Consider the following 12245-nt stretch of genomic DNA (forward strand, 5'->3'; position numbering starts at 1 on the left):
AGGAATGGGGGAGAGCCGACACACACTTGTGCAAATATACACAGACGTAAAGCTGGGAAGTTTTATTTATTTATTAACTTTTAGAAGGCGTTACCGCAATATAAACTTTGAACTATTAGTGGTTTATGGTGCATTATTTCAATAAACAATTCTAATGTGAATACCCCCCCCCCCCCGATTGGTGGAGCTGACCGACAGCTTTTATGGGATTTGCTCCACATTCCACAAAATGTCAGCAGAACGTGTGGCAATGCAGGAGTCATGATAGGTGGGCCTTAAAAAAAAATCAATACAACACTGCGCTCCTTCAGTTTTTTCCAGATGTTAATTTGGTGCGTAAATTCAATTTAACTTGTGGTGATTGTGCTTTAAAACATTTACGCATCTCTGAGGCTCATTCAAGTATCGTTTTCAGCTTAAAACCTGTCGCAGCTGCTTATTTGCTGCCTGGCTCCCCCCCCCCCCCCGTTGCTCTCACTTGCTGGTAGCACTTTGGTAGATAAATGAAAAGTCACACCACCCACTTTCTCTCTCACCCTCCCTGTCATTAGCGGTTTAGCTAACTAACATCACAGCTAACATTACAACACCTCAGCATGTTCCCGGGAAAGTGTTTTGCACTTTGAACACTGCAGCCCGCTGATGTTTCCCCCTTAGGTAACACAGAGCCCCCTTAGGTAACACAGAGCACGTGGGATGTACTTACAAACAAGGAATAATACTTTCTGTGGAATAAGCATAATTCAAACATATGCCTTCAAAACCTTTCACCATAGGACCATGTCTAGAAACTCCCCATGCTGGAACTTTTGTTTTTGCTCTCGATACAAATTTGTTCCCCCCCTCATGTTGCCCTCTGGTCATAAAACGACTCAGCTTTCCTTCATGTGTCCTTTGGGCGACCCTAACAGTTGGGGGGTTGGGGGCATGCAGCCCCAGGAATGCCTGTGTGTGTGTGTGTGTGTATGTGTGTGTATGTGGTGTCTGAGGTGTTAGACATTGTACACTCAGACCAAATGCACACCCTGTGCATAGACACATATGTGTGCAAATTATAGGATCATATGTGAGAAAGTGTTACATATAATTAGTGTGTGTCATGCAGTTACACACTTTAATTTAAAGGAGCTTTTATTGTGAAGTGGACTAACACTGTTCCTATTGTGAAAGGTCACTAATAAATTGGGATTTAAACAGGTTTGAATTTGTTTAACATTTTTTAATACAACAACTCTTTCAGGTACTTGCCTATAGAAAAAATTATGTATATGTATGTAAAATATGTAAAATAGTGACATCCTGTTGATCTTCAACATAATCGTATGATAATATTATGACAACAATGTTTCAAATAGCAAATATACATTTAGCTTACATCTGTTCTCACTTCCTCTTCACAGATGAATATTTGTTGCCTTCTAGATTCTGCCACTGACAGCTGACTTACTATGACTAATTATTATTTAATCACTCAGTAAATCAGCATATCTCTGTCTCTCTCCTTTCCCTCAAAAGGTGGAGAAACTCTTTATGGTTAAATTAGCAATCGATCCTCATTATGCCGCAGACAGGTGAGAGATCAAAATCATTACTCTTACATCTTAGTGCAATCAGTGACACAGTCGACCGTGCATTTCTAATGAACTACCTCAAATTTGACTCTGGCATGAAGGTCAGAGCACTGAATGGTTCAGCTGATATAACACATTTTCTGTCACAATGGGAAATGCCACTTCTAGTCTTGATGTGCAGTTCTCCCTGGGGTTTCTCTTTTTTACAGCCTTCATTTTGTTTTCCATTTGGATGCCAATGTTAATCCACAGCAATTAAGAATTGTCTTGCATTTTAGTACACATAAATTACACGGATAAACTAGACTCAAAGTATCTTGTACTGGCATAAACTTTCAGGTGTTTTGGGAGAAACAGAGTTTTTATCATCTGACAAATGTAATTTGAACCTGTGAAGTCTGGACTTTTTTCGATGCTCTTAAAAACGTGTTGCTTTCATGTCGTTACCTTGTTCAAAGTGCAACACAATAACATCACGTTACTCATAGCTTTCAGTCTGTGATCTTTTTAAGTTTTATTGAAGGCGCAGCTTGATCTGCCCTAAAGCTACTGTTATTACACACTTGTGAATTCTGTATGAGTCAGTGAGGAGCATCGCATTCACATGCAGGGCAAAAAACAAGTTAAAGATCAAAGGAGACCTGGTTCCACCGTCAACACTCCTGGACCTGCCTTAGGCAAGGTTGTTCCTATACCATGGCTACACACAACATGACTGGTATTATACTGCTACTATGCTCATAATCAGGTTCATAATTCTGATTTTAACCCTCTATCTGAAAGGCTCCTGTCACTTTAAGGCACCCTAGTCTGTTCTGATTGGCCAGCTGGCCCACACAGTTGTGATTGGTCAACCCTTCAAACGCATGTCTGTTATGTTGGCCGTAATCCACTCTTGTTTTACTTGGCTTTGATGGGGGGGTGCAAGACTAAATGTTGGGAATTAGAGCCTGGGCTACTGATTGGCTGTTTCAGGAGCTTCGGGAGCAGTGTCCTCGGCAGGGAGAGACGCCTCCTTTATCGCAAACATAAGGTTTCTTTACAGACCTGTCATTAGTTAGTTAGTTATTTAGCTAGTTAGTTAGTTAGTTGGTTGGCAAGTAAGTTATGTTATTGTCCGGAATAGGGGAAACTCAGTTGAACAATATTGACATAAACAAAAACCCATATACTACAATGGAAAGGGAAACATTGAAAAAAGCACAACATGCCCCCCTTGTATTTCCTTTTTAAAACTACTTTGCCAAGCTGCATTGTGCACAAAATACTATGTATATTACTATTAGCTAAGTACTGTGAGGAAGGATTTCCCCCCCAAGCCCTTACTAGACTACAACTTACTTTAGAGCTCTAGGTAAAGCAAAAGAATGGGGAAAGTTCAATGTGTGACACCAAACACCGCCAATGTTAAACACCACTCACATTATGGAAGGTGCACAACATTATAAAGATCCAGATTTGGAATACACTTCATATTCTGCATACCGCATATAATTACCATGAACTAAAAATGTAAATTCTCAAAAATAAAATGAAAAAATGGGAATCCACAAATAATATCTACAAAATAAAACTCATTGTTGATCAGGATGTTTAAAATAATTGTGACAAACAGTATATGAGCCTAGTTGTAGGATTGAGCAGCTGTTGCTCTTGGGTCCCAGTCATGTATTTTTCCATATTTTTTCCAAATGACTTCATTCCACTAAGCAAGCGGCAGTCCAATTTGACTAGCAGAAGCAGAGCGTTAATGCACCGCACCTGGCACACTGCATTACACAGCACCATGTGGTGGGCTCCCATAATGATATGTGGGGACAGAAATGTCAAATTGAAGCCGGCTACGAGAGTTGTGAAGCGTGTGTGTGTGGCAGAGTGGCAGAGTGGCAAAGTGGCAGCGAGACATCGTGTTCTGCCCTCGCTGAAGTAAACAGATTGAGCCTGTTAACGGCACAAACACACAATTATGGCACAAGTTGCCAACATCCTGATGCTGCACTGTTTGTCATGTTTTCCGGCCTGAACAAGTGTGCGCCGTGTTTATGCATCTGACATATGTTTCTGGTAACATAATGCAAGGCTATGGCACAGGAAGTTTCCATCGCTACCTCATTACTCATGTTTGCATCATTACATTATATTACATATCATTTAGCTGAAGCTTTTATCTGAAGCAATTAACAATACTTGCAACAAGGAAAAGAATAAGAATCAAGTAAGAATCATTTTTGTCAAAATAAGCCAAGCTACAAAGTGCTACATGTTCAACATAACACCATGTGCATAACCTTATTTAGCCCTTGCTGGATTATGAGGCGTACACTTGAAAGTGGAGGCGACACAATCTGCAGTAACATCCAGGGAATCTAAGTAATCCTCAGATGACAGAAGTACTATTACAGATTTGGAGGCTGAGTTGTAATGACGACTTATTTTCCTAACTTAGAACCTGGTTTGTTGGGCAAATCGACTTGTTTGATTGCTTCTAAATGATGAGACATAAATACTATCAGAAAAACTGCTCAATGAAGCTTTTATCTTGAGTTCGGCATCGTGCCAAAAGTAAAACAGTTCACCGAATGCTTATTTTTGAAAAACCAAATCAGAAGAGCATCCCCGTGGCCATCTCTGCACATAACAATTAAAAGTGCTTAAGAAAGTGGGGCTCCCCACCCAATTTGCTTTCCATTGTTTTTCTCTTCACATCCTATGCGATCGTGGGACGACAAAAAAAATAAATAATAGGACAGACTTCTGGTAGCCATGGCAACAACATCGCCAGTCCTAACACCCAATACTTTTGATGTCCAGCAGTGCGACACGAACACACAATGTACACACACACACAGATATATACACACACACACTTAGTCTTATCCATCTAATTTTACAACCTCCTGGTCTGTAATTTTTTTCTACTCGAGCTCTCCTGAGTGGAGCGCAGCAGCCTGAATACATAAATACTCAAATGTATCACATCTGACATTGTTCACAGAAAAAGACCGGGGGTTATTGATGGAGTTCGGCTAATGGATTTCAGTCCCAGACTTTTAAAAGAGTTCACACTGAGGAGTCAATTGTAAGAAGCATTAAAGTGAAGGAGAGAAAAAAACAGAAATATGTTCAATTAGTTCATTTATAACAAGACAAACAGAAATCTTCATGACTTGGCAGAAAGACAAAATAGTTAGAAATGACAAAATAGCTAGCATTAGATGGACGACTAATATCAAAAGAAAATTAAACAATCATTTCTTCTCTATGTCCCTGGGTTGCACACCTTTTCTCTTTCAAGCACAAAAAAAAAGTTGTTTTGATGTGCATTTGATGAACAAACACGCAGACACAGGTGAATTTTGAAAGATGAACAACTAGTCAGTGTTTACTGGCCTTTCTTCTGGGGGGTTTTCCTGCTTTTTTCCAACACAATAAACACTGACCGAACGGAGCGTGCGGAATAAAGTGGAATGCACTTGCTGCTGGATGAAATTAAAGTTGACGACTCTGAGCCTTTCTTTTAGTGCCTCCCTGTCAAAGTCCCTTTCCTTCATCTTTGTTAACATTAAAAGCCAAGGGATCATGACAGGTATTAAAATTCACTCCAATGGATAAATTAACGTCTTTACCACTATTGTGGCAAATCCATCCTACAGATGACTCAAAAACAAAAATTTCAACCTGATCCACCTCTGTTTGCCAGATGTGGGCCTCTAGTAAGCAATGGCAATACCTCACGCCTGTTAACCAGTCAACCGTATGCCTGAATTGTTATTTTTTTTGATATTTGGGCCATATTCACTATTTACCACATGGGACACTGAGGTACACATCCAGATTACAGCTTGCCTAGAGCACTCCATGTTTGCCAAAAAAGGGCCCATATATATTTTACTAGTAGGCAACTTCCAAAATAGCTCAAATCCATTTTTTCTCCTGTTTCATCCTTTTTGCCTGAAATGGCACACATCATGATACCTTCTAGTCTCAAACCCAATCATTTATTCAGGCATATTAAAACACATTTTTTTTTATCATCACACCTCATGTATTGCACAAAAACTGTGACATGCATAAATTAGCATTTCACTTACTTGATGAGGGAATAATGTTCCCAAGTAAAAATGAAGACAAAGTAGGCAACTGCTTCTCAGCCAGAGTAGTTTCTGGGATGAAGCTGTGCGACGTACAACTGGAAACACAAATATAGAAACAATAACAAATTGTTGGGAGGATGTGGAAAGATTTATTACATTCAAATATGGTTCATTTTTATGTCTAAGTCTTCTGGGTGGAAGATGCTCTAATCTCTATGTTGTGATGGGTACAATGCCAGGCTCCGTGCTGTGAAGAGTTGACTTTGGCATCCGACAGTGGGAGGGTGGAATCTGGTGGATTTATAATCAAATCCGTTCTCAGCCCTTCATGGGTCCCATCTAGCTTCAGCCCATTTCCCTCTCCTCAGTATTCATGAAAACCATCGTATAACTGACAGAAGCCTAAACTCATATTTTAGAGCTGAGCTGTGAACTGTCACAAACTTTCCTCTGTGGACCCGTTCTCAGCTATTCTGGGCCCCACATCTCTCCCTCTCGAATCCCCCAGGTGGAGGTGCTGAAGCAGGGGCTTACGACTTTGACAACTTTGTCAGAGTGGTGTCTGGGTCTTTTTTCTTTTAGGTCCAGAGGTAATTTGGGTCGATGTCAGACAAAAAAAATAGCTTATTAGGTAGAATGTACGTATAATTAAAGGTTTGTGTTTTACAAAGTGCTTTATGTACAGATGAAAGGTAAACACTAGGATTTTTACAATTACAATTTTAAGGAAAATAAAACAATATATTATAACAAAAATGGACATGAACAGATGGAAATCAGCTAAAAGTAATGGAGTGTAGGTAGTTTGTATTGAATTTTTTTAATTTCAGCTAAATTGGATAGTGTTATATAAAGGGCAAAGTTTGGAGAAAAGACAGCGAGTGCTTGGTTTCTTACAAAGCCCTAAAGACCTGACAGGTGATATTTTCATTTTATCTCATGCACACAAGATAATAACTTGTTTGCACAAGATAATTAGCTTGTTGGAACAAGTTAATGGATGCAGACAATGATTTCCTAATGCACACAGAAAAAATTTATGTCAGGACTCTAAGGGCCCTGCACAACACTCAAGTATATGTCAGCCTTGTGTCGAAGCTAAGGAAACCATGTGCAAGTTTTACATGATTTGTTATTTACTGAGAAGCTCACTTTGGAGGCGACTGCCAGCAGCTAATTAGCTTAGCTTGGCACAAAGACACAGTTGATAATACGAAACCGGACTTTCTTTGGCAGTAATAAAAACCACCAAGTAACTTTCCACCACACTAATAGGAGATATATAAGTATTTATCTTGCTATCGAGTTTAAGTCTAAAAACGAGTTGCTCCTCCTTTACAAACCATTACACATTTAGTGAACATGTAAAAAACATATTTTATCAACATTCTCGTATAACTTTGTACTGAAAATTAAAGAAAATAACCATTTCACTTGAATTATACAAAACAAATCTAACCCGTAGGAAGAGGGACGAGGGAAGAGGGACGAGAGCAGAGGAGCCGTAATTACTTGAGTCTCCTTAGGAACCAATAAGAGTTGAAGGAGAGGAGCAGAGATCAGCTGGTCGAGAAAGTGGAGAGCGCAGGAGGAACGAGAGGGAAGGAAGGAGGCGAGGATGGACACCAGAGACACTTACGGTGTAATTGGATGAACACTTGACACTGAGATGGCTCGGCTCCTGAAAATGACAGCTCTCCCCTTCTCCCTCTCAGCCCCTCTCATCTTCAATAGGCCTCTCTCATCTATTCCTCCTGCTAATTGTACATCTACACGAGCACCCTCACATGCCCACATGCAGCCCGTCATCCGCGTGGGGAGACTCTGAGAGACACGGGGTCGAATTGCGTGTATGATTACACAGAATTATTCAACCCCTCCTATCTCCTCCGAATCAAGAGTGTCGTTGTTGATTACCTTCAGGAAAATCCCAAATTAAACTCATGTGTTTTGTATAAACACCGAAAATAAATCCAGGCATGAGGGCGAAACAGCTGCTTGTACCACGAACTACAGATAGCATCATCTATTTCAGAACAGCTGTCCCTGGTGGTCCGAATGATACATTTGGGTTTTTCCTCTGGCTGTCTTAACTCCAAATCACCTTGTATTCACTCCGCTCAATAACAAACAGGTTTTTCTGCTCATGCTCAGCCAGAGTCTGTTTATCAGATGCATTTGTTCTCGCTGTTCCTTCCTTCCGCGCGGCAGAGGAATGGCCTGTGCATTTGGTGACGTGTGTAAAGAGACGTTAACACCTCATTTGCAAAATATGTTGTTGGTTTGGTCCGGGTTTGGTTACATCAACAGAAATGAATTGTCAGAAATTCGCTCTACGGGATTTGGTGTGTTTCTTCCTACATTCATCACCTCTGCCAATGAGGTTATGTTTTCCTCTGCATTTGTTTGTTTCCAGGATTATGCAAATAACTACTCAACAGATTTCTTTGACATTTTAGAGAATGGTGGGTATAACGGCCAAAGAAAAAAGAAACACCACTAGAGTATGGTGTGTGTCATTTTCTTTAACATTTGGGCCTTTTTCAACATTTCTGTTCATTTCTCAGAGAAACCGTTGGGCCTTGGCAGATGTATGTGCTCACTGAGAGCCATAAGTCCTTTTTTATCAGACTGCATTCGGACCATTATGCCTAAGGGTTAACCTAATCAGTGCTGTTTATACTTTGTCCTTCATTTAGGCTTTTCCTCACTGCACTCCTCACTGCCGTCTAAGTGATGCATATCCATGATCTGCTGCCTTGCTGTGATGATCCAGGGGATTTATGTTGGTGGAGCCGGCACACTGATGATTGCAGGTTTATGTCGCAGCAGATTATTGGAGCCCTGTTCCCTGTTTCTTTAGGCACCAACGCCTGAGATAGATTTCAGGAGTTTTTTTGAAGAACGGTCTATTTTGCTTTCTGGAACATGTGCAGTCGGACTAACTTGATTTTCAGTTCACCTTCATCACATGTCTCTGATGTCAATCTTTGCTGCTATTGTGTTCCTGTTTCCAGCGAGTTTATCTCTGGCTGCTGGTCATGATGCATGTAACGGAGGAAATTAACAATAACTCAAATCTCCTGCCTGGCAGCTGTACTTCCCTGGCAGACCACTTTGTTCGCAGACACAGCTTCGGCAACGGGACCAAATTCATCTGGCAAACCGTGAATGTGGATGTGCGCCTACGGTGCCAGTTACGCGTTGCTGATGCTCAGACGTCATCCTCCATTGTTGTGGCAAACACCCTTGGGGTGTTTGATATGCCCATGGTGACAATAAATGATGTGTTGCAAACAGAATGATGATTCATGTGCTTGTAAATTTTGCTGCCAATTACATCTAATCCTGTGTTACCGAACCATATGTCTCTGGATTTGTCTTTTCACATTTGCGTTGTCTTGCACAGTGTGGCACTGCTGCCGCCCCACAGGAAGACGCTCATTGATTCTTCAATCAGTCTAGATTTGCCCTTGTTCAACTTTTAAATTCTCTGTGAGTTAATGAGGAGTTTCTCTGGCTGCTTCTTTCAAATGAAACATATGAATAGTACAAATGCTCTTGCATTTAACTGACAATAGCACCACCGCCTCAAAAACTGGAACTGATTATTGAGCACTGCACAGATATAGCACCAACAAAGTTAAGATGAATCAAATGTGGGGGATAAAGTTTCTGTTTGGGACGACTTTAGAAGAACTTCTTTGTCTACTTAAGGATTTTCCATCTCACTGTCACCATCTGTCTGTCTCCCTGTCTCTAACTGAGAATAACTACACATGCTCTTCACAGGCGAGCTAATCTGGCCTCCTGTGTGTGTTTGAGTGATAAGCGGAGCTCTGCTGCTCTACAACACAATGCTCAGGAGCCTAGGCTGAGGTGCTGTATCTTGGTGGGGGGGGTTGTTTATGGATCATGATTTCTGGCAGATTTGGGATTGAATTGTTAACAACTGTAATGCCTCATTGTGAAAGTGTCCCTACAGCTTCTCTCCTACAACTCTTTCTTATGACCTCTGTCAGTAATGTTTTCATTGCTGTTTGCCTGTTTGCATGATTATGTCAAAACGATTAGACCTGTTTCCTTGAGACACGATGGAACACGGGCCACAAAGGAACTCAGTAAATGTTTGTGCTGATCTGGAGAAAGGGTCACTTCCTGAACATGTTTCACGGAACAAGTTTCATGGATAATCAATGGAACTTGATTTACAAGATCAGGCATATGAGATTTCTCGTTTCCAGTTCAAGGGCTATATGAAGATGAGAATAATAAAGGTTGTTGAAATCACCCAGAAACATCAGGATGAAACGTTTTTTTATCTATTGTAAATGCTGTATTCACACCGAAACCAGCGCCATCATGTGTGAGTCCACCAGACCCTTCAGTGGTGCACACATCTAGGAGAATTTCACTGTCTTCGTCAATTTCCAGTGGCCAGTTTGATGACCGGCCAGTTCGGGTCGGTGCCAGGATCTGTCACTGGTGAGTTTCACTCTTGACGCTGATTAACCTTCACATCATTGAATCTTTTGTTTGGGTTCCAATATTTCAACTCAAGTGGGGGAAGCATAAGTGACACAAACTTGTAATCTTGTGCTTGTTACGTCACTCGAAATTGAGTTTGTATGTGATTACATCGCACGAAATAACGCTACTACTAATAAAAGAAGAAATAAAGAAGAAGGATGATAAACACATTCAAAGAACCTCACAATGTCCACTTGTGGTCGGTTTTTACCACATCTCTATATAAATTATGGGAGAGTGTCAAGAGTACGAGTTTTAACTCAACTGTGTATATAATTTAGCAGAAAGAAAAATAGCAAACACATCTGCTATATTTGTTTCCCTCTCCTGACAGCCTCCCCCTCTCTGTTTCTCTTCTGGAGTGTGTTCAGTGTCTCAGGCGGTTTCAGCACAAACCACAGTCTGCGTTCCCCAGCAGGTGGATCTCTTTTCTTAAAACAACACCATGGGACTCATCCTCTCCATTGTCTCAGCTGCTGGAGCAGCATCGACAGCTGCCACATCCCGTCCCTGCCAACACACACCACTGGTAAAAATAAAGCTGCAGCCGAACTGATGCCAAATCACATTTTTTGGGGTCTATTACATGTCGTTCTTCCTTGTGATAAATGGGGTAATTATTTTGTAGTTTCCTGAAAATTGAAATATAATAGATAGTAATAATATCTAAAGCCAAGATACAATAAGTTGTTCTTATGTGTTTTTTTGCTTTCATTGGCTTGGTCCTGTATGTTGAGACGCGCTCTGTTTGGAATCAGCTTCGGGTTGTGTATCTCCTGCCTGCTGAGCGGCACCATCTTGGTTCTTGTGGCCTTTGTTTCCATGCTGCCAGGGGGATACCTGATGGGTTGTATCGGTCCAACTCAGCAGAGATTTCTCTCCATCGGCACCCGGGCACAGGTGATGCTGTTTTTAACACATTCTTTTCACCGTTATTTATTCCTGCAGGGATTCTTGTATTACATCAAGGTTTCACACATCCCCCCACCTTCGGGTCAGTTGACTGCAGTTAAAGATAAAGATGCACTGACTTGTTCAAGGTCGGGAAAGGTTGCAGACTGCTTTCTGCCCATGATTTGGATTTCCTGGTATAGTGACTGCTTCACTTTGTATGTTATTTTGCATTCTAAACATATATCTCATCCCTTTTCCTGACCTAACCTTATTTCCTCGCCGCTGATTTGTGTGCTGTGGCTGACCCTCCTGGCTCCTCTTCAGCCTGCAGAAAGACACATTATGGACCTCTGGGGACCTGAGATCATTCTTGAATAAGCTATCGCTCTGCGGTGGGCTTCTCACTTGTCCTGGGTTACACTGGCCTGCTGACCTGCCTCTGCCTCCTCCTGGCCTCCCTGACAAGAAAACTCCCCTGTAACTTTAATGAAGCCAAACCGTTCACCTACAGCATGCTGATGTTCTGCACGGACTTACCGAACTGTGTGCCTGTCTCCATCAATACTCTTCAGAAGTAGTGTCAACTCAAGTTCTGGCCTTCTGTTTTGTATATTTGCCCCAAAATGTTTTATTATTCTTCCGAGGCCAAGAAAACATCCCAAAAAAGACCTGATGGCCACACATGTCAATAGCTAAGGGCATGAAAAACCCGGATATGAACAATGACATTATTTGAAACCTGATTCAATGCAGTATCAATCAGGGAATGGACCTGCAGTATCAAGGTCCCGCCCATACTAGTGCTCGACCAATCATGAATCAGTCTCAGCCGTCAGCCATCAGGTTTCAACTCCTTCGATAGCATCAAATTATAAATTCGAGCCAAATTCATAGGAAAGATTAACACTTGATAAGGATATGTGTGATAAGAACTATACCTACACTGACAGAAACCGTCTTCGAGTAAAATTTATTTGTGTTATGGTGTATTTTGACTTTTAAGTTTGGCCCATGTCCCATCCACGTACATGGAGGAGGCAGGGTTTATAAGCAGTTATGTCGTCCATAATGCTGTCTCTTGACTGCACAGAATTAATTCATAACCTCCAAACATGGGTTCCGACATCTATTTAGATTTGCGTTGTGAGTCACACCT

The sequence above is a fragment of the Platichthys flesus genome, chromosome 4, assembly GCF_949316205.1.
Source record: "Platichthys flesus chromosome 4, fPlaFle2.1, whole genome shotgun sequence".
Lineage (NCBI taxonomy): Eukaryota > Metazoa > Chordata > Actinopteri > Pleuronectiformes > Pleuronectidae > Platichthys > Platichthys flesus.